A 23,346-nucleotide genomic window follows, 5' to 3' on the forward strand; every position below is an offset into this window, starting at 1 on the left:
CCATACAACGTCCAAGTAGTCATTTTAATAATTTCATTATGAAACCGTGAACAGGAATACCGGCACAACAAAAAAAAAATACAGTTGTTGAAACCATATATCATTCTTGTAAAAGATCATCGAAGAATTATGTAAGATTCTTCCATTTTTGGGGGCACATTAATATAAATTTAAAGCTTAATAGAGGTATCGTGCATTCTAAACCAATCACGATAATATCATCATAGACTTACTCATTGGATAAACACGTGTCACAATTTTACTAAATGAATTGCCTCCATGCTCTGTTTGAATCAAAGCATTTACCAAATTTCATGAAATGCACAGTTTTCTGTTAAAATGTAAAATTGCAAAAAAAAAAAAAAGTTTTATATATTTCACCACTCTCATCAAATCTCCTGACATTCATATCTGCTTTACACGACAGTGTGGAATCCTAGCGCCGGCCAATTTGTTAAACAATTAGAGCAATTCTGCATTCCCTTGCTTTGTGCACACATTCAGATCCATATGGTAAGTATGGGTCTCGAACTAGATGCAGTGGAAGTGTAAGTGTTCTATATTGCCTATTTACTCTGCTACGTTTCCATGTTCTAGGATCATACCTCTTCCTTTTTCCAATACCAGTTTTATTAAAATGCTCTGATGGCTTTGCAGTTTTATGTACGAGTCACTATGCATACAGCATTTATTGTACTTTCCTTGTTTAGCCCGATGAGTCGTAAAAAATTCAGTTCACTGTTCAGTCTATTCCAACATCAATCCATAGGAAACACTGTGGCAGAGCGAATACACCGATCACAAAAAGACAAACACGTTTTGATGTATATACGAGTTTTCTCTTCTCAATACAATCGAATCGGCATTTTGTAGGAGTGTTTATAACAAAAACGAAGAGAAAGAGAAATTTGCACATTAATCAGATGTTTCAACGAATGTTTTGTGAAGCATGTTTCAGATAGGCAAGATGAATTTGCCTTCATTCCTGTCTGTAGTTCGATCATCTCTCGATCACCTTTGCTACTTTTTATCCTATTATATTGGATCAAAATTCAAGGATGTATCAGAACTGGAAGCAAAACCGTAAGAAGTTTTGAGTAAGTACATGGTCAATAGAAGACATTTCACATCCTTATTTCGTTCATAACTAATTTCTTTATGTTTTCCTCTGGCGCTACAGCCCCCATTTGGGCCTAGGCCTACCTCCATGAAAATCTCCGTTTCACTTCGGTTTACTAGATCTTACACATTCGGTAGGACTCCTTGGGCGAGTGATCAGCTCGTCGCAAGGCCTCTACCTGTAGACAAACAGAAAAACGCACACAAACATCCATGCCCTGAGCGGGATTTGTACCCATGATCTCGGTTTCCGAGCGAGCGAAGACATTTCATGCCTTAGACCGCTCGGCTACCGTGACCGGCCTAATTTCTTTATACATGCATACAAACACATATATACACACATGTATAAACACGTACACACACGTACTATGTTAGCAATAGCTACTGTAAAACCCAGCAAAACCGCAAACAGTCGTCTCACTTCTATGAGTACCGAGCGTACAAAATGGCTGTACACTGTAGTCTACGGCAAAGTTGTGTCAAATTTACGACATTCATCTTACGATCGTCTTTGCAGTAATAACATCATTTCTGCATAAAGTGTTCCTACAGTCCACACATTTCCATGGAAAGGATGGGTTTATCACTCCACTCGAACACACTCACTCCAGACAGCAAATGAAAAATAATTTGTTCTAAAAAATGTCTGCCCTCTCACTTACATCAAAAATGTATTTTCATAAAATTATTATATTAAAAAGTGCACATTCCAATGGAGGAAAAAAATTTATTTTAGTGACGAGCACTCAGTAAATGTTATATTCTGTAGAATAATTATGTTGACAGACAAGCAGATTAAGAAAATTGCTACGGTTCCAATATACAGAAAAGCCTTATGGAATTCTGTGAGGAAGGCATCAACTGCAAAAGATAGTCTAGCCACTTTTGTTACCTTTATTATTAAAATATAATGCAAGGGAAAGCAATAGGTAGAGGATCTTAGGTTAAGGCCAGCCCCTTAACTTCTAGTATGTACGATTATTCTGTTTAGCTTGGTTGAGTCCGACTGATATTGCCTATAGCATCCCATCGTATTCTTGATCTAAACAGGGAAGCTACTGAGATATAAAGCTTTCCATCTGCTACTTTACTTCTGAAGGGGCATCCTGTAGCGTAGCTGTTTGAGGCACTATGTTACATACCGGCAGGTTGTAGGTTCGATTGGATTTTTCAGTTGTCATAATTCTTCCAACCTCACTATCGTCCTGGAGTCAACTCAGCCTCTAACAGAAATGAGTACCAGGAATATTCCTGGGGAGTAAAGGCCGGCCGGCGCGTAAGGCTGACAACCTCACCGTCATCTCTGAGTCGATTGTCTAGAAAATGTGGAAGCCGCGAAGTCTCACAACCACCACGGCCTATTACATACCCTTTTTGCTTTACTTCTGAGAATAATATACCGGTGAGTATAACATGTTTCAATAGCTGCAGAGTATAAACCAGCTTGACAATGGGACACCACTACTAAACTGACTTTAACAGTCTGTGACCTACAACGGTACCACAGTACCACAGCAAGTTCTTTCCCTTAAAAAATGTAAATCTTAAACTAAATTGCATTTAATCAGTGTTGTCCGAATTTCTGACAGTTGAGGGTAAAAAAGAAGGGAGTCAACTAGGTTATGGTCTTAGAGCCTACTGAATAGGTTACCATAAAGTTAATACGTCTCATTCAAGTCAGTTAGTACATGGTTTCGAAGTCAAACAGATTTGTAAGATTTGAGGCTTTCACGGCGGTGACTATGAAGAAAGCAGTCTTCTGGGATTTGGCACCGTGTATATGTGGTGTTAACCGACGTTTCGGAGGAACGTATCGCCTCCATCTTCAGGGTAGAAGAAAAAATATATAAGAGATCTGCAAGCAAAGAGACCGTGAGAACCGGTAAAAGCAGACTGTGCTTATACCGGTTCTCACGGTCTCTTCTCTTGCAGATTCCTTATTTTTTCTTCTACCCTGAAGATGGAGGCGATACGTTCCTCCGAAACATCGGTTAACACCACATATACACGGCGCCACATCCCAGAAGACTGCTTTCTTCAAACAGATTTGCTTCCTGATCTATCAGTAGATTTCCTCGTACTTCTTCAATCTACCTTAAAAATTTGGCTCTATTATTTCACTGTTTATTCTTTATTATCATTATCACCTTTACTTCTCGTTCGACATTCATTCTGCGGCTGATTCAGTTTTGTTCAATGAAGTAAAAATTGACCATCCTTTATTTTATTGGCCGCTATAATTACGTCGGATGGGCACTTGTCATACTGTGCTTATCCTGCCTTACATTCATCTGTTTATAATGCAACACAACTGACCACAATTGCTACACACGAGACTCGCTCAATTAAGAGTTACACAATTCTGGTTCATTTAGTTATCTAATTTGTGCGACATTCTGTTCTCACTATTCCTACATGACATCTGTACAGAATGAATGTCGCATCGCTAATTCACCGCTGTCTCGCCATGTTACGTATGAAAAGAGGGGGGACAACACAGCAAAATAATGATCTAGCAGCACTAAGTGCGTACCTAACTGAGAAGTATAAATACAATCTTTCAACTAGTCGTAATTTTAACAATTTGAATGCAAAAGAGGCGTAGAGGTGTCGTTCAATTGGAAGATCTGTATAACATGAAAGCGTGGATGTATTGTACCATGCAAATGTGACCGTTTGTGTTAGATCGTTCCGGAAGGGGTTAGCGTATGTAACTTTAAGGGAGGCTTTTGTATTTTATGACTACCCCACATGCACAGGCCCCATTCATACTAGCGGTAGCTACGCTCTAACCCTGAACTCAACACTGAAACGTGGATTCGTGTAATTGTGAGGCTCTTTCATGCATCAAGGTGTAACTTAAGTGAGACAATTTTACACATCAGTAACAGATATCATCTTACGCTTCACTGACCAAATTAACGACAGAGACACACATACGGATACATGCATATGTGCTTTACATATGCATGTATGCAACTTATAACTTTTTTAAATTGATACATGAATTTGTATGAGCGTTACTAATTTGCGTTGGTTCTTAAATTCATGCTTTTACAAAAAACGTCAGTATATTTCCAATCATTATATAAATAAGACACTGTGTATTCCTCACTGACCGCCTCTTTGGTCTAGTGGTCAGTGTTCTTGGCTACAGATCCACAGGTCCAGGTTCGATTCCCGGTGCTACAAGATTTTTCTGAGAAATAGCGGGTCTTGGAACGGGGTCCACTCAGCCTTGTGGGGATAACTGAGGAGCTACTTGAAGGGAAAAGTAGCGGCTCCGGTCTAGAAAACCGAAATTAACGGCCGGGGAATTCGTTGGGCTGACAACGCGACACCCTCTATCCGCTAAAGTTGGCACTAACTTCTCCAACAAGAGGCAGTCTCTCGGTCGGTATAGTTCGCTTATGGACTCAAGTCAGGGAGTTTGTTTCGTAATTTGTTTGTTTTTTGTGTATTCCTCACTGTTTGTCAGGCGCTATGCATTTCAAATAGTTTCCTTTTATCGAGAATATATTTGTGTGATTAGGTCAAAAGAGTTCCAACTAGTATGTTTATGAATAAACGTGAATAAATTATACATTAGTGAACGATATAAGCTTCAAATTTGAAAAACAACTATACATATCATCTTCATAGATAAAATACGTGAAGGTGAATAAGGCAAAAGGAGATTTAATTCATTTTGAAGGCAAATATAAATCATAGAAAAATTAATTTATCGGGTATAATATCCTTCTTTGACTAACATCGTACTAATCTGTATTAACATCGAGGCAGCATGAACATGACAACATTGCAAAGAATGTAACCGCCCTTATAAGCCCGACTCTGACACTAGACATCTAATTCGATAGATGATACAATTTTACACACCGCGTTGGTCACAAAAATACATATTCTTGCCAATTTACCGGATATTAGTCAACCAAGGCACACCATGACACTTAGGAAAATATTAATGGAATCCATATTGAAAATGAATTACAGACCGTCAATTCACCGACACACGACATACAAAGCATCCCAACCCCGCCCACATAAACAGGACCGACACAACACAGAGGACCACCTACCGTGAAGGAACACAACTATCACTGGACTCGCAACAAGATTCTAAACAATAAAAAAAAGTATTACTTCTAACAAAATATACTTTAAGTACTAGTGTTTTAAAGCTTACAAGACAGGACATGCACGTGACACAGGTGAAGCATTCCTTTCGAAATGTCGGTCACTTTCCGATGTTGGCCATCATTAGCCAAAACATGTAAGTCTTCTACATTTTTATTAAAATAAATTGCTGCAATTTATGGAATTCAATCCTAATTTTACTTTTATACGTATACTGACCACAGATTTCTTACCCGACTTAATTACAGTAACAAATAATTCTTTCAAGGAAGTCTTTGTTTCTGAACTGTTATTTCTATCTGTCTCTCTCTCTGTCTGTCTGCCTGTCTATCTAAGTATATGTATATTTATATGGATCTGCAGCCCTTTGTTGGATCTCGGCCGCTTTTTTTCAATTTTTTTTAGTTGGTTCACTAAATATTATGGAAAGAGTATTTATATTTCGCTGAGTAGATTTAGACATCTGGAACTTACCAAATAAGGATGTGTAAATATCTTAGTGTTTCTTGCAGAGAAGTATAACTATATATTTCACTAGAGATATTTTAAACTTTTAATGACAGTTAATCTTAAATTAGTTTCAGTTATAATTTTTTGAAGAATGGTATAATTTTTATACATGTAGACGTATCCCTTATCCAAACGACAAAAGTACAGAAAAATATTACATAATATGCATATTGATGCATTTTATTACACAGCTACTTACATAATTATATATATATATATAACATTGCTGCACTCTTTGCAGCAAAAGTAATTGATCTTAGATGTTAATGTAAGTTGACTTATGGTATTGCGCCCAGCCTCAAAGTTACGAACCATTACTTCATATAGCTCTGCATCTGCTTTTAATCCTCAAAACAGCCGCGTGGTTACCACCAACGCATATATCTACTGCTGGCTTACCACATCGTCAGTGTAATTAACTTCTTCGCGGTATTGTATTTAAAACTGGGGCTGTCTTCCCCCCATCCCCTCCCCCTTATAAAAGCCAGTTTTCTAATTAGAGTAAACTCCTGGACAGTGCACGAAAACGGATGATCATAAGCAAATGAAATTGAATGCGAAATAATACCGAATACAGAGACATGAAGATGAGCTATGGAATGAGAGCATAATGAAAGATACATAAAGGAGAAATGGAACTTTCAAGAGAGGAGGCTCACTGGTCGTAGCTGCAGCTGCCCGCATCCAGACAGTGTCGCTGTAACATTTTAAAATTGCGAAATACATCGTACTTCTAGCAACATTATCACCCAAATCACCACGTATTCGTTTCCGTGCCTTGGAGTAAGAAAATTCTCATTAGAACATGTACGTGTACATCTCTGCAGTAAAATAATCCTGGCCAGACACTCATTTTATATGTTCATCACTACCAAGGAAACATACCTTGGTTTTTTTGGCCTTGGCCGATTTTTAGTTTCTTGGTCCTATACGCAGTCGGTAGGATTCCTTGCACGCATGATCAGCCAGTCACAGGGCCGCTACATACACACAAGACAACACAAACACAGAATAAACGCACACAGACATCCATGACTGGAGTGGGATTTTAACCGACGATCCCAGCGTTTCAAGATGGTGAAGATAGTTCATGCCTTAGACAGCGCGGCCACTGTGATCGGTCTGTTACGAGGATACTGAGCTAAAACTTGGGAGCTGTCCAAAGTATATCGTAGTGCATAAGTTAGCTACATTGCTATTATCATGGACTAAGTTGTTATACAAAATTATCCTTACTTTTGCTTCTTTATATTTCATCTCACAGTGCTTGGAATCGAACCGGAGTTCTGACTATGTTGTATAAAACTCGGGATTACGGTGTTTTTGGACTTCGTCTATGGTCAGGTATTCCAAATAACACAACATTTCGGAAATTTGTCTGCTTTTCGTCTCCAGGTGTACGGGTGGAATACATACTCTGATTGGTTCGTTAGAAAGAGCTAACCTCAATCTATGTCCAGCATTTGTCCTACAAAACATTGAGCAACACACGAAACCCTTCTCCACATTATCTCGCCGCTCTCCAGTCCAGTACACGCGCTGATACTGCGCGCACCCTGAGCAGGAAAACCGGATGTGAGGTTCACTCGCTACTCATTAATTGCATTATACATAGCAAAGTCTGAATAATGTGGCACTCTCCCATGTTATACTTACAGACGTCACGTAAAGAACTGAAGGCACGACCTGCAGTATTGTTCATGTGCTGTGTACAAGGAAGACCTCGCGAAATATTCCCTACTGTGAACACTCTTCAGAGACGATCTTTTTATAAAAATCTTATGGGTTATAACTGTGAACCATACTTTTATATTCCTGTAACAGGCGGTGGAGGCCTATAGGTTTCTGAGATGTTGCGTCTCGGCACGCGGTAGCGTAGTTGGTTGAGACACTGTGCTACAGGACGGAAGGTCGCGGGATTGAATCCCAATAAAGTGGATTTTTTTTCAATTTGACCTAATCCTTCCAGCCGCACTATGGCCCTGGGGTCGACTCAGCCTCTAACAGGATGAGTACCAGGAATATTCTTTGGGGTAAAGGGCGACTGGAGCATAAGGCTGACAATCTTGCCGCCATCTATGAGCCTACTCTCTACAAAATGTGGAAACCTCAACATCTCACAACCCTATGTTCCTCCACGGCCTGTTACACGGATACCTTTATTTGCTCTTTTATCCTACTTTAAAATCTACAATAATATTTGTCCCTGTGCTTAATTACTTCAGCACTATTCTTTGAAGATATATAGGGGAGTGGGGGCAATACGAGTACTCCACCTTTCTTTATCTCGGCACTAGATGGAGGTGAATGGTCAGCTTCACTCCCTTATCGCTTTATCCACGGGAAAAGAGCTCCCGGTACCCTTTGGACAGGAGGTTAGATTGGCCCCAGCATCGGTCTGCAGAGAAGAGAAAAATCTTGCACCTTCGGGAATTAAACCCAGACCTTACAGCCCGTAGCCCGTAGCTATGCTGAGTGGGCTATCCAGACTCCATCTATATACAACAAACGCAAAGCTAATTTATGTTTATTTTCTGCCTCTGTGAAATACCTCAAGGGGCCGAAATAAGTGAGACTACATACCTAATTCGATGTATTCTATTAATTCTGTTATACTGGATTGTTTATTATACCAGTAACAGCAGGCAAAACTGTATATAATTTAATTCTGTGTCGGTTTTTTTAAATAATTATTATTTCTGTTTTTTGAGTGAAAGTATATCACACACCACGAAATAAAATATAGACGTAAGTGATCATCTTTGTCAGTTTCTGTCTGTGTAAGCTTTCACAAAGGTAATTTTAATTGTGCAATGAATTATATAATATCCTTGCGCACTGTTGTGAAAACGTAACATTTTAGGAAACTGAGGTAGCAACAAATTAAAATTTTCCTCATGCCCACATTTCCTGCATTGTTATTCGAATCATTAATGCAGATGGGACATGTTACATGTCGTACATTTTATTACATCCTTATTTCAGATCCGTTGCAGTCCGCCCCTTTACTGGCCCCTGTTAACCACCATTCCAGTGCCTAGCTTGGCGATCCGTGTTCATCCATTCGATGAAGGTGTCCAGACCACATCAGTCGCTTCTCATCAGTCCTTTGTACTTGGCTTCTTAGCTTTATAACTTTATTCTCCGGACTGGCTACTAGCCCATCGCAGAACCCTTAAATCCGGACGATCTGTGTTGATTTTGGAGTCATTTCTGTAATCCTACGTAGGGGCCCTTTGCCAGGCACTAACAGCAGGGCAGTTCAAATGTACCCCTTCCCCTTCGTCCACATCGTCCGTGCTTGAGACTGATTTTGGGGGAGTCATACTTTCCTATTCCAAGTTAAATTTTCTAACAATATTAAACTCCAAATTCACAATTTTACATTATACAAAAGCTAAATTGTCAAGTAATTATTTTTTCCAAAAATGAAAAACAAAATTTATAACTTTTTAAGTGGAAAATAAATGTTCCCCTTGGAATCGATACTTTTAAAGAAGATGTTTATCTTCTGGGATATAACCCTGAGTATTCTGTTGTAAGTCAACCGTCATTTCGGAGAAACATGGCACGTTCATCTTCAGGGTCGAAGAATAAGCGAAGCAAACTCTGCTTGCCGCCATCTTTACTCTCGTTTCTTGCTCAGCTTAATCTTCGACCCTGAAGATGGAGTTGACATGCTCATCCAAAACGTCGGTTAGCTTTCAACGGACTACGTGGCCTTATATCCCAGAAGATAGACCTCTTCATAACCACCGCTGTGAAAACCTCAAATCCTATAGAGTTTTTAAGTTCTGAAAATCAATTCTGGCACTTTTTCATCATTTGTCATACAAATCTTTGTTCCAACATGAAGCAGCTAGCTAGATGTTAATATGATGCGTGCCTATAGAATAAGGTCTGCACGAGCAGAAACTACGGGAATCATGACTGAGGGAGACATCATCGGAAACGAAGTTGAGAAAAAGCAATGGTGCATCTGTTTTTGAAGATTGTAGGAAGAACTCGAATAATCGAATTTTTTTATGAACTTGGATAAGGAGTTAAAACGAAAACAGAAACTGAATGGGAAGAAGTTTCTTCCTATATTTCTTTTCTTTTTCTAGCAGGCAAAATGTGAAAGTTTGTGTTGTTCAGGAGGACGCCAATCGTGTTGTCCGCGGTTCTTGGTCGGATGCTTCGATCCTGTCCGCTCCGCTGAGCCTCACTCAGACCGACTGCGGCGGAGCTCTGCACATCTGAATATTTCAACTGTGCAAATTCTTCTTCCTGTACTGTAAGAGAATTGGTAGTGTGCATTAAGCCCTCTACAGAACGTTGTTTGTTATTGGATGGATTTGTTTTCCTCTTTGTCTTTCCCTTCATTTGTTATTGTTTCGGGTTGTATTCTTCCTTTAGGGAGTTCGGGTGGAAAGAAGGTTGTTAATTCGTTCTTGCTGTCTGCAGCACTCAAACCCATCTTTTATTTATCATGTATTTTTTGTTGTGTACTCTTGTTCCTTTTTAAAATTATCTTCCATTAAGCCTTTTCCAGTGAGTTTAATGACTCGTTTCTATTAGAACCCCGAAGAAATTAAAAACTTTCAAAATAAATTTCTAAAAGGGAACGAGAACTCTTCATTTTAACTTTCACTGAACCGGAAAGGGAAGCGCAGCATATTTTTACAAAGCTTTGTTTCGAAGTTTCAATAGTGAAGAGTCATTAAATACTCCGTTTGGGAGCTATGTCAATATTCAATACGCAAAAATGCATCTGTTGTTTGTATGTTACAAGATACATTCTTCTTACAAGGAAACAGAGACAAGACACGTGTTTTCCTTTATTATTTTCAAATACAACAATGGAGTATCTTCTTAATGTAATCATAACAGTGAAAGAAATTTCGTCGCTCCTACCAACAGTGAAGTCTGAAGAAGTCTAACTGCTTGCTATTTCCACTAGATTAAGTCTGTTAATCTTCAAAATTAAGTGTACTTTAATATTGTCTTACAGGTATCATTAGTTGGCTTGCGCGGAAGTAACAATTGCCTCAATAAACCACCGGTCTGGACTCCCCATTATATATGTTGTGGTCTGGTATCTTCTGCAAGAAATATAAACTTCTTCATTACAAACTTATAATTTATAATATTCCTCTATTCCCTGTGCCAAAAAATGTTTTAAACCAAGGATGTCAAAAACGTTCAGTGGTTGAATGCCAGCGTATAAGGCCTACAATAACAATAGCTTTGCCGTCCAGAATCTTCTGTTGTTGCCAAAGTAATATATCTTACATTAAAACTCACACATTCAGAATAAATAAACATGGTATAGTTCTTAAAATTTGCACAGATGTAACAAATAAATAAATAAAACGAGGGAACAAAAGATAGGCCACATACGTATACATTTAGCAATGCAGCTCTGTCCGTATTGATGTCGCGCTAAAGGCTTAAATTACAGATTATGCATGCAAGTCTGGAGCTCTTAAAATTCGTAGGTGTTACCCCTATATAATGTTTAAAATAAACGCTCAAGTCACGAAATATGTTTCTATTCGCTATCTGCAAACTTGCGAATAGAATGGTATTTTGAGGTGACAGATACCGGACGTGATATTTTGCCTGTCTTCATTCTGTTTACGGGGTAAAACGTAAAGTTGTTCTTGTGCTTAATTAATTAATCCCTACGCCATGAAGGCGTATGGGGGAATTGATATATAGATCCACATTTTCTTGACCTCGGCACTAGTTGGAGGTTAATGGTCAACTTCACACCCCGGCCACTTTAACCCCGAGGAATGAGCCCCCGGTTTCACTTGAATAGGAGGTTGGGTGAACCCCAGAGCCAGTCTGGACGACATGGAGAAGAGAAAAATCTTGACCCTACCGGGACGCGAACTCCGAATCCTCGGTCGTCCAGCTTCTAGCCAGTCGCTACACCGGCTACTGTTTATGGAGTAGAAATTCTAAAACTCAATCCAGGTTTTCTTAAAATGCTAGAAAATATTAATCTTAAACATTATATTTAGTTTTACACCTCAAATTGACTTACTATTTACATTTACAGAATACTCTTTTGTTTAAATAACACTTCAGCCTAACAGAAACTAAATAAGGAGAGGATACAGAAAACTGCAAAATGAAGAGCTTATTCCACAGCGTTACCAACTCCATGCAGTTGAGTCCCTCTTGACAACCGTCAGTTGTGCAGCTACTCAAGAATATCCCAACATTTTATGGAAACCGGAAGCTGATTACCGTGTTCAAAAGAGCCCTCCATTGGTCCCTGTCCTGAGCCAGATCAATGCCATCCATACCACCTCACCACATCTCTCTAAGATCCATTTTAATATCATCCGCGCACCTATGTCTTGTCTTCCATGTGTTGACATTCCCTACATGCATTCCTCTTGCCCCTATTCGTTGTACATGCTCTGCCCATCTCATGCTCCTTGACTTGATTCTCATTATGCAGTTTTCTCCAACATCCTGTTACTTCATCCCTCTTCTTTCCAAATATTCCACAACGTGACACACCGTTTAACTGTCATTAAGTATAATCGCAAATGTCGACTCAACTACAGACTTCCCGCAGTTAGAGCATAGCCATTAACAACAATCCAGCAACTTGTCACAGCGTAATGAGCAGCCTCAAGAATCGCAGGCTGGTTATCCCTGCTTTATCAGAAGTCACCACGTAAGTCCTTCCTTTTCCTTTATCAGAAAGTCCTTCCCTCCACGATGCTATTTCTCTTTTCCACACCATTCCCTCAATTCGCGCTGCATTTTCACCACTTCACTTATCTAATACACTTCTGCCTCACTCGCTCTTTTCCTACTCAACTCTATCCCGCCCTCACCATTCATCCAACTTCTTCATCAACCTTTTCCACACGAGAAACCACCGACGTTCACATTAGCTACCGCACCCCGTCCCCCGCCGCAACTTGTCTTGACTACGGAGGGCAATGGTTCAGAACTCCAGAGTATATGACTTATAGATTGGCACTCTTTTATACTAAACTTTCTAGCTCTGAGTTAGGCAGTGATCTATGTCGTTAAAAGTAACACTGGTTGCACTTACGCACTGCTCTTTCCGTCTCTTTTATTGCAACCACTTTCGTATCCCTTTCCGAGAGAGATCCTCTTGCATTGAATGCCTAATGGTAACTTTCAGGAAAAAAGCGGCTCCTTAAACTTAACATATTAATAAGCATGCCTTTCCCAAATGTTTCAGTAATGGAAGTACTAATTTTACTAATTTACTGACCACGCGACACCCTCTATCCCCTAAAGTTGGAACTGATTTCGCCGACAAGGGGCGGTCGCTCGGTCGGTACAATTCGCTTGCGGACTCAAGCCACGGAGTTTTTCAATAATGGATATAAACAACTCATAAGAATTATATCGCTATGTGCGTTAAAACTGACGTTTCATGTGGACTCCATAACAATCCCTAAGTATTTACATGTTGCGTCCTAGAAGTATTAAGTCCATGTGGGCTAGTTAAAAATGACACTTCTTTTGAAAGTGTACGTGTTTGCTTTGATGATCAGAATTGCCGCGCCGTCTAAAGCTGGGTATCGATTACGCGCGGCTGCCGCGCGCGGAAAACTCGTTCGTTTGTTTACGTGTTCGTGTCCATCATCGAAGCGCAACAGCCGCGTGCGGCTGTTGTTCGACGCTGTTCCTGTGTCGCGTAAGAAACACCGGAACGCCGCAAGAGCGTCTCAAGTGTAGGAGCACAGCACAGTGAAACCCTTTGGCGCGGGACAAAGAACCGCTCCGATTAGGCTCCATACGGGCCAAGTTCAAGCGCGGCAGCACGGTATTGACGTTATTGCCTGGCGCGGCAGCCGCGCGCAATCGATACCCTGCTTAAGACATGCAGCCTACTGTCTTCTGCGCTCGTAGTCTGGGATCATGATTTCGAATCCAACTCGAGGCACGGATATAACTCCATGATTCGAGTTGTCCTGTGTAGACAGAGGTCTCTTGACGAGACGATCTCCTGTCTAAGGAGTCATACCAAAGCATCATTCCTTAGCCCGGAAAAATAGTAGGCTGTGGACCGCAAAGAACTACCGTGATGCACAAGAATATAGAATTGCCTTGCTACATGTTAACCAACACATAAAATTAAATGGATACAAGTAAGAACTTAAAGTTATGTGCAAGAACAAACTATTATCCGTTCGTAGCAGAGAGTGGAGGGGTGAAATACTGTAGGATGAAGGAGGTATTATCTATGTCTGAAAGTGAAAAACGAATTTCGACTAAACCGAGCACGGAGAATCTGCTTTCACCTAATTTTGGCTTATTTCGGTCAAATATTACTGATACACTCTAAGAAATTCAGATATAATTTTATTTTCTAATCGCTATAAAGAATCAATTCTTACTAAATAACATTAAAGAGTTCAGTTCGTACATCACAGCAAACTACGTGTATTACTTCTCCGTTACAAAGACTAATCATTTAATGCTGTTCAGGGAAACCAACCGCTGTTTACTGTGAGAACCGTATGAAACACAGAAATATTTTTTGTGGGCAGAATGCAGAGTTTTTGTATGTTAAAGCAGGTGATATATATATAGTAAACATTATGATTTAAAGAATTTGTCCATTCCATTAAACAATGGTAACATGTGGATACAATTACTTCTCGAAGGAAAATAGATTTGTGCCAGGAATAATACCTGAAGATTGTTTCATGGCTTTCTGCTCATCTTGTGGCCCTTTTGACTGTTAAGTTCTACGCTCTACTCAAACACATACCAGCTCGTGGCCTTGTCGAAACATCAATGACCTATACACATTACCTGTATAAATACTGTTTACTTAGACGCTGCTTTCGAAATCCTGACTATCAATTCAGAAGTTTCGTAGCAGTCAGTACTGACGATTTTGGAGCCCTGTCTTTTTCAAGGCGTCTGAAGAATTGCTGAAAGAAATGTTCACGCCTAAAACCAATTTCATGAAATTTCTCTTCGGTGAGCAGTCGACATGTCGATTTGGTTCTGTCTTTCTCCAATAACAATCCTGTCTGTCTTCATTTATTCACGACTGTATGGATATTTTATTTACGTGAAAATGTAACACTCGGAAACCTGGGTAAGAGACGTCTACGTACTTTGCTTACACGCCCACTGCGCAGTGAGACATCGTACATGAATACTCTTTCCTCCAATGTTTAATTTACACGTGGCATTTAGATCCAGGGGCCGGTCACGGTAGCCGAGCGGTCTAAGGCATGCACTGTCTTCGCTCGCTCGGAAGCTGGGATCGTGGGTTCGGATCTGTTTCCTGTGAGGTACGAACTGAATTCTTATATAGTATTCTTATACACTGCCGGTCACGGTAGCCGAGCGGTCTAAGGCATGCACTGTCTTCGCTCTCTCGGAAGCCGGGATCGTGGACTCGAATTTGTTTCCTGTGAGGTACGAACTGAATTCTTGTATATTATTCTTATACACTGCCGGTCACGGTAGCCGAGCGGTCTAAGGCATGCACTGTCTTCGCTCGCTCGGAAGCCGGGATCGTAGGTTCGGATCTGTTTCCTGTGAGGTACGAACTGAATTCTTATACATTGCCGGTCGCGGTAGCCGAGCGGTCTAAGGCATGTACTGTCTTCGCTCGCTCGGAAACAGAGATCGTGGGTTCGAATCCCACTCAGGGCATGGATATTTAGTTTGTGTGTGTGCGTTTTTCTGTGTTTGTGTACATGTAGAGGCCTTGCGACGAGCTGATCAGCCGCCCAAGGAGTCCTACCGAATGTGTAAGATCTATTAAAACCGAAGTGAACGGAGAAGTTCATGGAGGTAGGCCTAGGCCCACTGGGCCTGTAGTGCCAAGGGGAAAAAAAGGAATATGAGATTCCATTTTGTCTATTCTTTAATGAAGCTACGCGACAGAGTTATCCTCGTCACAGAACTTGGACTTACAAATTAACAGAACAGATTTAAAATTCAATCAAATTCATATTTGAGCTTGCGAAACATCTCAGAATTTCTCCTCTCCTCTCTGATTCGTTGCTCTTACATCACAAATTCCTTCGGTCCTCACTGAATTGGAGGAGACGCATAACTGAAAAGTATAAACGGATGTCTTCTATTCGTATGATGGTTAGACCATGTTTCGTAAAAATATGTGCCTTTCTCACAACTAAATTCTTAGTAGGACAGACACGCATATGACAGATTGAACCTTAACGTTCATTATTGTTTTCATTTCATGCATCCTGTTGTGTTATAATATACAATTTCTTTATTAAAACCGTCACAACACAACTATATTAAGGTCAGTGCCATGTTTGGCTCTGCTACATGTTTCGGCTATNTCGTGTTGTGACGGTTTTAATAAAGAAATTGTTCATTACTGTGATAACAACAGCTCGCCACTGGCCCTAGATGAATCTAAGATTAAAGCTCCCCATTCCATTCCTCTAAGATCCATTTAATGAAACAATGGGTCGGCCTGAAATTGTTACTCTAAAGCCATTAGGCTGAGGTCACTTCAATTGAAATACTTTTCTTCGTGTTTTCTCCCAACTTAATTTCATTTCAAGAAGTGTTACTTCGTAATATTAGGGAAACAAATAAATACGACAAGCTTAATATCAAACAATTCGGTCACGGTAGCCGAGCTGTCTGAGGCATGTACTGTTTTTGCTAGCCACATTCGACCACTCTGAGGTATTACCGGAAGCCGGGATCGTGGGTTCAAATCCCACACAAGGCATGTATGTTTTGTGTGTGTATGCGGTTATTCTGTGTTTGTGTTGTCCTGTGTTTAGGTAGAGGCCTTGCGACGAGCTGATCACCCATTCAAGGTGTAGTACCGTCTGTAAAAATGACCAATGAAATTGGAAAATCAGCCCCATGTTCCAAAGTGGGGGCGGGAGGAAAAAATAAAATATAGTCTAAAATATTTTAGAAGTAATTCAATGTTTTTAATTTACTCTGTACTCTCTGTGGATCCTATGTTCCACGGTACGACATTTAATCGGTAGAAATAACAAAAATAGGGGGCTTTTTCACTCTGTGTTTCATATTCCTTTTGTGATAGTCTAAAGCAGTCGCAATGGGTCAGCTTCAAGTTGAATTAGATCTGCAGACGAAACCGTGGAAGGCTAAACTGCTGCAAAAAAGCGAAATTCCACCAATATGACACCTGGCTCTCCAATTAGTTTTCACCATAAAAATCGGTTCCTCCTACATATTTAAAAGATGCAATATCAATATTTGAGTTATGACGCATATAGTGTGGTATAAAACCAAAGATTTAGAGGGACCTACTGCCTTCATCTTCAAGGTGGAAAAGCTCTTCTTGTATGTGACACCGTATAGTCTGAGAGATATTTAAAATGTTTCCAGCATCTATCCATACTGTACTACGTGGTGTAAAAAGTAAACCTATCCCCGTACCAGGCCGTAAAGGCCCATAGGGTTGTGAGACGTTGAGGGTCCCAGATTATCTAGACAATCGGCTCAAAGATGGCGGTAAGGTTGTCAGCCTTACGCGCCGGCCGTGCTTTACGTGGTGTAACTACCATAAAGGGAACAGGACAGCGTCATGAAACACCAGTAAACCCAATTAGAAAATAAAACAGGAACCTTTGTACAAAATATGTTATATCCACTCGTGTATACGAAAGAATACAAATCCCACATTTTCAAAATTCTGATTATAATCGGCCCTTGAATTTTCCCAAGCTCTCTCGTGTCATCGTGAACTAGATTTCCCACGTATTTTAAAACAAACCATTTGGATTCCTGAATTTTCAATTCTACCTATATTGAAGCATCTGTGCTGACTGCAGGTGCGCATGGCATGTGCACGTGACTGTTAAGTACACTCGTCAGTAAAAAGCTTCGACTCTCAATTACAGTTTTGGGAACCCACAAGTGCACTACGCATTACAACAACATGAAACCCTAAAGGGTCGATATGTTCGATATCGGTGATGGAAGAGAGTTCCAGAAGGATGACTGTCCAATGGCGTTAGGTTCATAAAGTCACAAAACACGTTTACAAATCACGGTAATTTCTAAAGGGACACAAGTGTCAACCATACTGTTCACTTCAATTAAATGTCTAAACTAACTGCATTACAAAGGGCTGTGTGATTTGTGGTACACTTTATGACGTCATTATCCTGACAATACAGCGTCCAATGCCATGACGACTGAACTGGATAGGCTTTGGAAGGAAGCGGAAGTGACGTCATCAAAATACTATCCCAGCTTGCGCTTACAGGGACCGAGGAGAATCATGATAACCCTATGGGTATGCTACGTACCGGCCGAGAATCGAAAGTCATCTCTCAAATACAAGACTAGACCGCAACCGCTACATCAACCTATTCCAGCCATTTTTCACAGAGAACTTGTCCACAGTGGGAGTAAAAAAAAAATCAAAAAGACATAACTGATATACTAAATATTAACAGTATACAACTAGGGATGAAATGGAAATTACTGAGTTCTGGGATGAGGAAGTAAGTAAAAGTAAAGTACCCCTGCAACAGGCCGTGAGACATCGAGGCTCCCATATTTTCTAGACAGTCGGCTCACAATTGGCGGTGAGGTTATCAGCCTTACTCGCCGGCCACACTTTAACCCCCAGACGATTCCTGGTACTCATTTCTGTTAGAGCCTGAGTAGAACCCAGGGCCATAGTGCGGCTGGAAGGATTAAGTAAATTGATAATCATCCACCTCATCGGGATTCGATCCCGCGACCTTCCAGTTTGTAGCATAGTGCTTCAACCAACTACACTAACGAATTCTGGGATGAGACACTATGTAATGTGGGAGAAGGGTTCCAACGTTCCAGACGAACCTACCTTGAGGATGGAGGCAGCATTTTCCTCCGAAACACTGCTACCGCCACCAGGATTCACTGAGTCACGTCACAAGCGCGAGAACTCAGATTTCGCATATATGAGACATTAATTAGCAGCAGAAGGAAGAGTAAAGTGAACTCTCTACAGCGAGGATCGAAAGCAGGATTACAATATCTGAGCAGTGTGAAGAGCTCATAAATTCATACAGGAGTGGCTACTGTGAACATTAAAGCAACTCACCTCTGATTCCAACTCCCGCCCCGTTAATTATTTTGCTTCGAAGTCTACATATAAAACTACACACGCATGCATACAAACATTTGCATAAAATATTCTTGTACCAGTTGTTGCCAAGTTTTGCGTTCATCATTTTCAATTTTCTCGACACTGCTATCTAGTGTTTTCAGTTCTGGCCACAGAACTTCACGTGAAGGGTGAAGAGGGCACAAACGCTGTGTTGCGCCAATATGAAGACGTAAGAGAAGATTATTCACTCGCGGCTTCTGCTTGATTAACCACTTATGTCCTTTACACGCTGGCATAGACTGGCTATATTTCATAACTTCCAGCGGCAGTGACACTGACGTCACGGCCATTTTGTTGCTATCAGACTACGTCACTATGGTGGCTCACGAAGTGCCCGACACAGAAAGTGGTGTTGCCATGGAAATTTCGTGAATAGATGGTCTAGACTTTCGGCCATAGCTGCACAACCACAGTGTAGATAATTTATATTAAACTTTTCATACTGCGTGACTATCTGAAGATGTATACTCTGATCCCATTAACGTGGTCGCAGTACAATAATATTTAGTTATATGTGTGAGTATCTGAGGATGTGTGTATTTTTGTCGCGTCGCTATGGTTACACGACCATAGTGCCTCCCTGTATAAGAGGTCTATGTGAACTCACTGACGCGGGTCACATGCATGATTAGTAGGTTTATATAAGAATATGTCATTAAATGTCACCGTGTCAGTAGTTCTCATGGTTGTGGAGATATGGTGTCCCATAGCAAAATGTCAATAGATGATTCTAATCAGATTACATTTATATTATGTAAGATTTGAGGTTTTCACGGCGGTGACTATGAAGGACGCCGTCTTCTGGGATGTGGCGCCGTGTAGATCTCGTGTGAACCGACGTTTCGGAAGAACGTATAGCCTCNATAATAATAATAATAATAATAATAAAATAAGGGGAAGGAATTTGGATGTATGCAATGTATTTATGTTTGTAAAATTCGCTTTGTATCTAGAATAATATATTTATATGTGAATATATGAGAGGAGTTGCATGCATGTGCACTCAATCTGAGTAGCTACACATTTCTACTGTGGTTCATTTATGATCAGTAATAGTTCCTTCGCCGGTCACGGTAGCCGAGCGGTCTAAGGCATGTGCTGTCTTCGCTCGCTCGGAAGCCGGGATCGTAGGTTCGAATCTGTTTCCTGTGAGGTACGAACTGAATTCTTATACATTGCCAGTCGCAGTAGCCGAGCGGTCTAAGGCATGTACTGTCTTTGCTCGCTTGGAAACCGGGATCGTGGGTTCGAATCCCACTCAGGGCATGGGTGTTTAGTTTGTGTGTGTGCGTTTTTCTGTGTTTGTGTACAGGTAGAAGCCTTGTGACGAGCTCAAACCCCGCTCAAGGAGTCCTACCGAATGTGTAAGATCTAGAAAAATCGAAGTGAACGGAGAAGTTCATGGAGGTAGGCCTAGGCCCACTGGGGCTGTAGTGCCAAGGAAAAAAAATAGTTCTTTTAGCAGATCTTACATACGAGTAAGAATATAACAAGCCTTATATACGAATTTATGTTAATAATCAGAAAAAATATTAAGTAGACGAAATTTGTCAAGTGACAGCCATTCAACAACAAATTACATAGTGAAGTAGCCGATTTCGATGCACCTTATATGTCAAAAAGCATTCAGCTAACCTGGTATTCGACATGCCTAGCTCAGTGGTTCTTGCTGTCAGACCTGACATTTACGCCTCCGCATGGTTACCTATGTGGACCGACGGCAACGTCAAAGATATATTTCAGCCAGAAATTTGGGCTGTTCCGTTGCAATGTATCAGGTTACCGCTATGTCGAGACACAGAGGGATAGATTCTAATTATTTAAATACGTTCTACCAGTAGTGTTAGAGTGTACGGAATTGTGAGGATATCTTAAAATTCCGAGCCAATCTGAATGTATAACCCAGAGAAGACTTATCAGGTACTGAGAATATTAGTGGAAATAGTCTCATAAAGGTACTGAATAATATGTGACAGCACGTGGTGTTTATTTTTAGATATAATTTTTCATTTTTCATTATGTTGGCCGAGTAATGAACACTATTCGTGGACCAAATCCGATCTTGCAAGAACTGAATTCAGTTAGGTACCACAAACAACTTGCCTTCGTTGACAAAATATTCTGAATCTATATACCAAATTGAAAAGGCTGCCCTTGGTAACATGGCGACTCTGCACTTGGCCATGTGTACATTTTGTTAAGTTAATGGTTCACAGTTTTCGTCACTCGTGCATCATTCGTGTTCTCTGTTACTTTCAGAGTGGGTCCAGGTATATCCTACGAATATGTGGACGACGATTGTTAAGTGAAGAAATAGAAAATATGCGAGAAAAAAGTGAAACATAGAAGAAGTCTCTTTTTAAGCAGCAGAAAAGGACTGACCAGCCCCTTGAAGGAGCCGAACAGGTCTTGCCGCATGATTACTATTCGTGTAAAGATTTCGTGTTTCAGGAAGATAGCATTAATGAACATAACGAAAAATACTGGTCCGATACAAATGCTACAAACCATAAAAAAATTTTAAATGTGTCAATTGTATTGGTATTTCTATGAATAAATTCTAGCCGGTCACGGTAGCTGAGCGGTCGAAGGCATGAACTGTCTTCGCTCGCTTGGAAGCCGGGATCGTGGGTGCCACACAAGACATGGATGCTTGATGTATGTACGGTTTATTCTGTGTTTGTGTGTCGTATGTTTAGGTAGAGGCCTTGCGATGAGCTGATCACCCTTCCAAGGAGTCCTACCGTATGTAAGAATGATCAACGAAACTGAGAAATCAGTTCTATGCTCCAAAGTGAGAGCGAAGATGGAGGAAAGAAGAATAAATTCTGGTTCCCAAATGTGTTAAGTGGCAGGAATAACACGAAATAACACTTCCGTGTGAAGAAGTGTTCCGAAATCGATGAAGCAAAATGAATATCAGGTTAGTATATGAAATACGTCATTCTTCCATTTTACCTTGAATGATATTTTTACTTCATGAGAAGTGAAATTTCAAGGGAAATCTACGTACGATATGAAGAAAAGAAACAATAAATTATACCCAATTTTTTTTTATTTTACACTTTTGACATTGTACTGTGTCCAGACGACAGAATTAAATTTCATTTTGGATGTATAAATTTTGAGGTAGGTACGTGTGTATAAATAGCCCCGCATTGCGTCCAACGAGATTTTGCAGTAGCAGTATTAAATATTTCGGTTCAATTACCACAAAGTAAACTAATTTGATTGTGCAGAGAATATTCTACAGTGGATATTCTGACTTACTGTGAGCAGGATATTTAACGATATTCAGACGACATCAACAAATTACCTAGGAACCGAACCAAGTTCACTGTACCGAAATCAGACATGCGCAATTGTGGCAGTCAGTAGCATGAGGCGTGTTGTTTAGGAAAGAAGCATCCTGGACGTTTCCTACTCTTCTTACATGATAATTTCTAATTACGCTACTCAAATGGTCATCAGTCTCCAGTCTAAAAATTAAAAAAAAAAAAAAAACGTACGTACGAAGAGCAAGATGTAATTACGGTCTCACAAGGCATTTTGCCATTTACAATTCTGACAGGGAAAAATGTATTAGTCTGGAGCGTCTGTCTTGTCTTGGGATGAACGTTGACAAGTACTCTTGTTAATAACACGCAGGGCAGACCGTTATAATTGCGGTATTGCTGATTATACTGGAGTACTTAAGTGACTTACAACACTACTGCGTTGGATAAGGCAACCTCTGTAGACGAAATTACGTGCAGTCGCTGTCAAGCTAGATGTATGCGCAATACGTGACGTACATTTGTGGAGTTATACGTGCCAGTGTCATTCGTCAAGCGTCATCCGTACCCAGAACAACACGCAAGCTTTGTACTCGTATTATAGACGGACGGGAGCTCTGTATAAAACTACATTATACATCGTCCTTGTACTTAAGTTTGGTATCCAGTGCGGGACAGACTTTTTGTGACCGATGAATAAGTATGAAACACCGAAGAAAATCTAATTGCGTGATTTTTTTTATTAGCATAATGTGGGGTGGAGTCCAGTTGGGTCCACTCGGCACGTCGGCCACTGACTGGCCCATTGTACCTGCCCGGATAATTATGATGATGGAGAATTTGGCGGAATGAAGATTGGCAGGGGAAACCGAAGTACTCGATGAAAACCTACCCCAGCGCCACTTTGTTCACCACAAATCCCACTTGATTAGACCCGGGCTCGAACCCTGGCTGCAGCGATTGGAAGCCAACGACTAACAGCTTGAGCTATGGCGCGGCCCTATGCCGTGAGTTAGTAAATTAGTTGTTATCTAATTCCTTTTAATGATGATAGTAGTTATTATAGCAGTCGCCTGGTCACGCTGGTTCATCACTCGAGGATTCTTATACTCTGAAGATGGAGATGATACGTTCCTAGGAAACGTCGGTTTACACAATATCTATATG

At 40.5% G+C, this 23,346-nt stretch overlaps 1 protein-coding gene across 3 annotated transcripts in view; it reads right to left on the reverse strand.

The window, feature by feature from the left end:
* Positions 1-23,346, reverse strand: part of LOC111875430 (hemicentin-2) — a 462,602-nt gene that overhangs the window by 300,727 nt on the left and 138,529 nt on the right. The gene's annotated exons all lie outside the window — the stretch shown is intronic.

This window comes from Cryptotermes secundus, unplaced genomic scaffold, assembly GCF_002891405.2.
Source record: "Cryptotermes secundus unplaced genomic scaffold, Csec_1.0 scaffold253, whole genome shotgun sequence".
In the NCBI taxonomy this organism is placed as follows: domain Eukaryota; kingdom Metazoa; phylum Arthropoda; class Insecta; order Blattodea; family Kalotermitidae; genus Cryptotermes; species Cryptotermes secundus.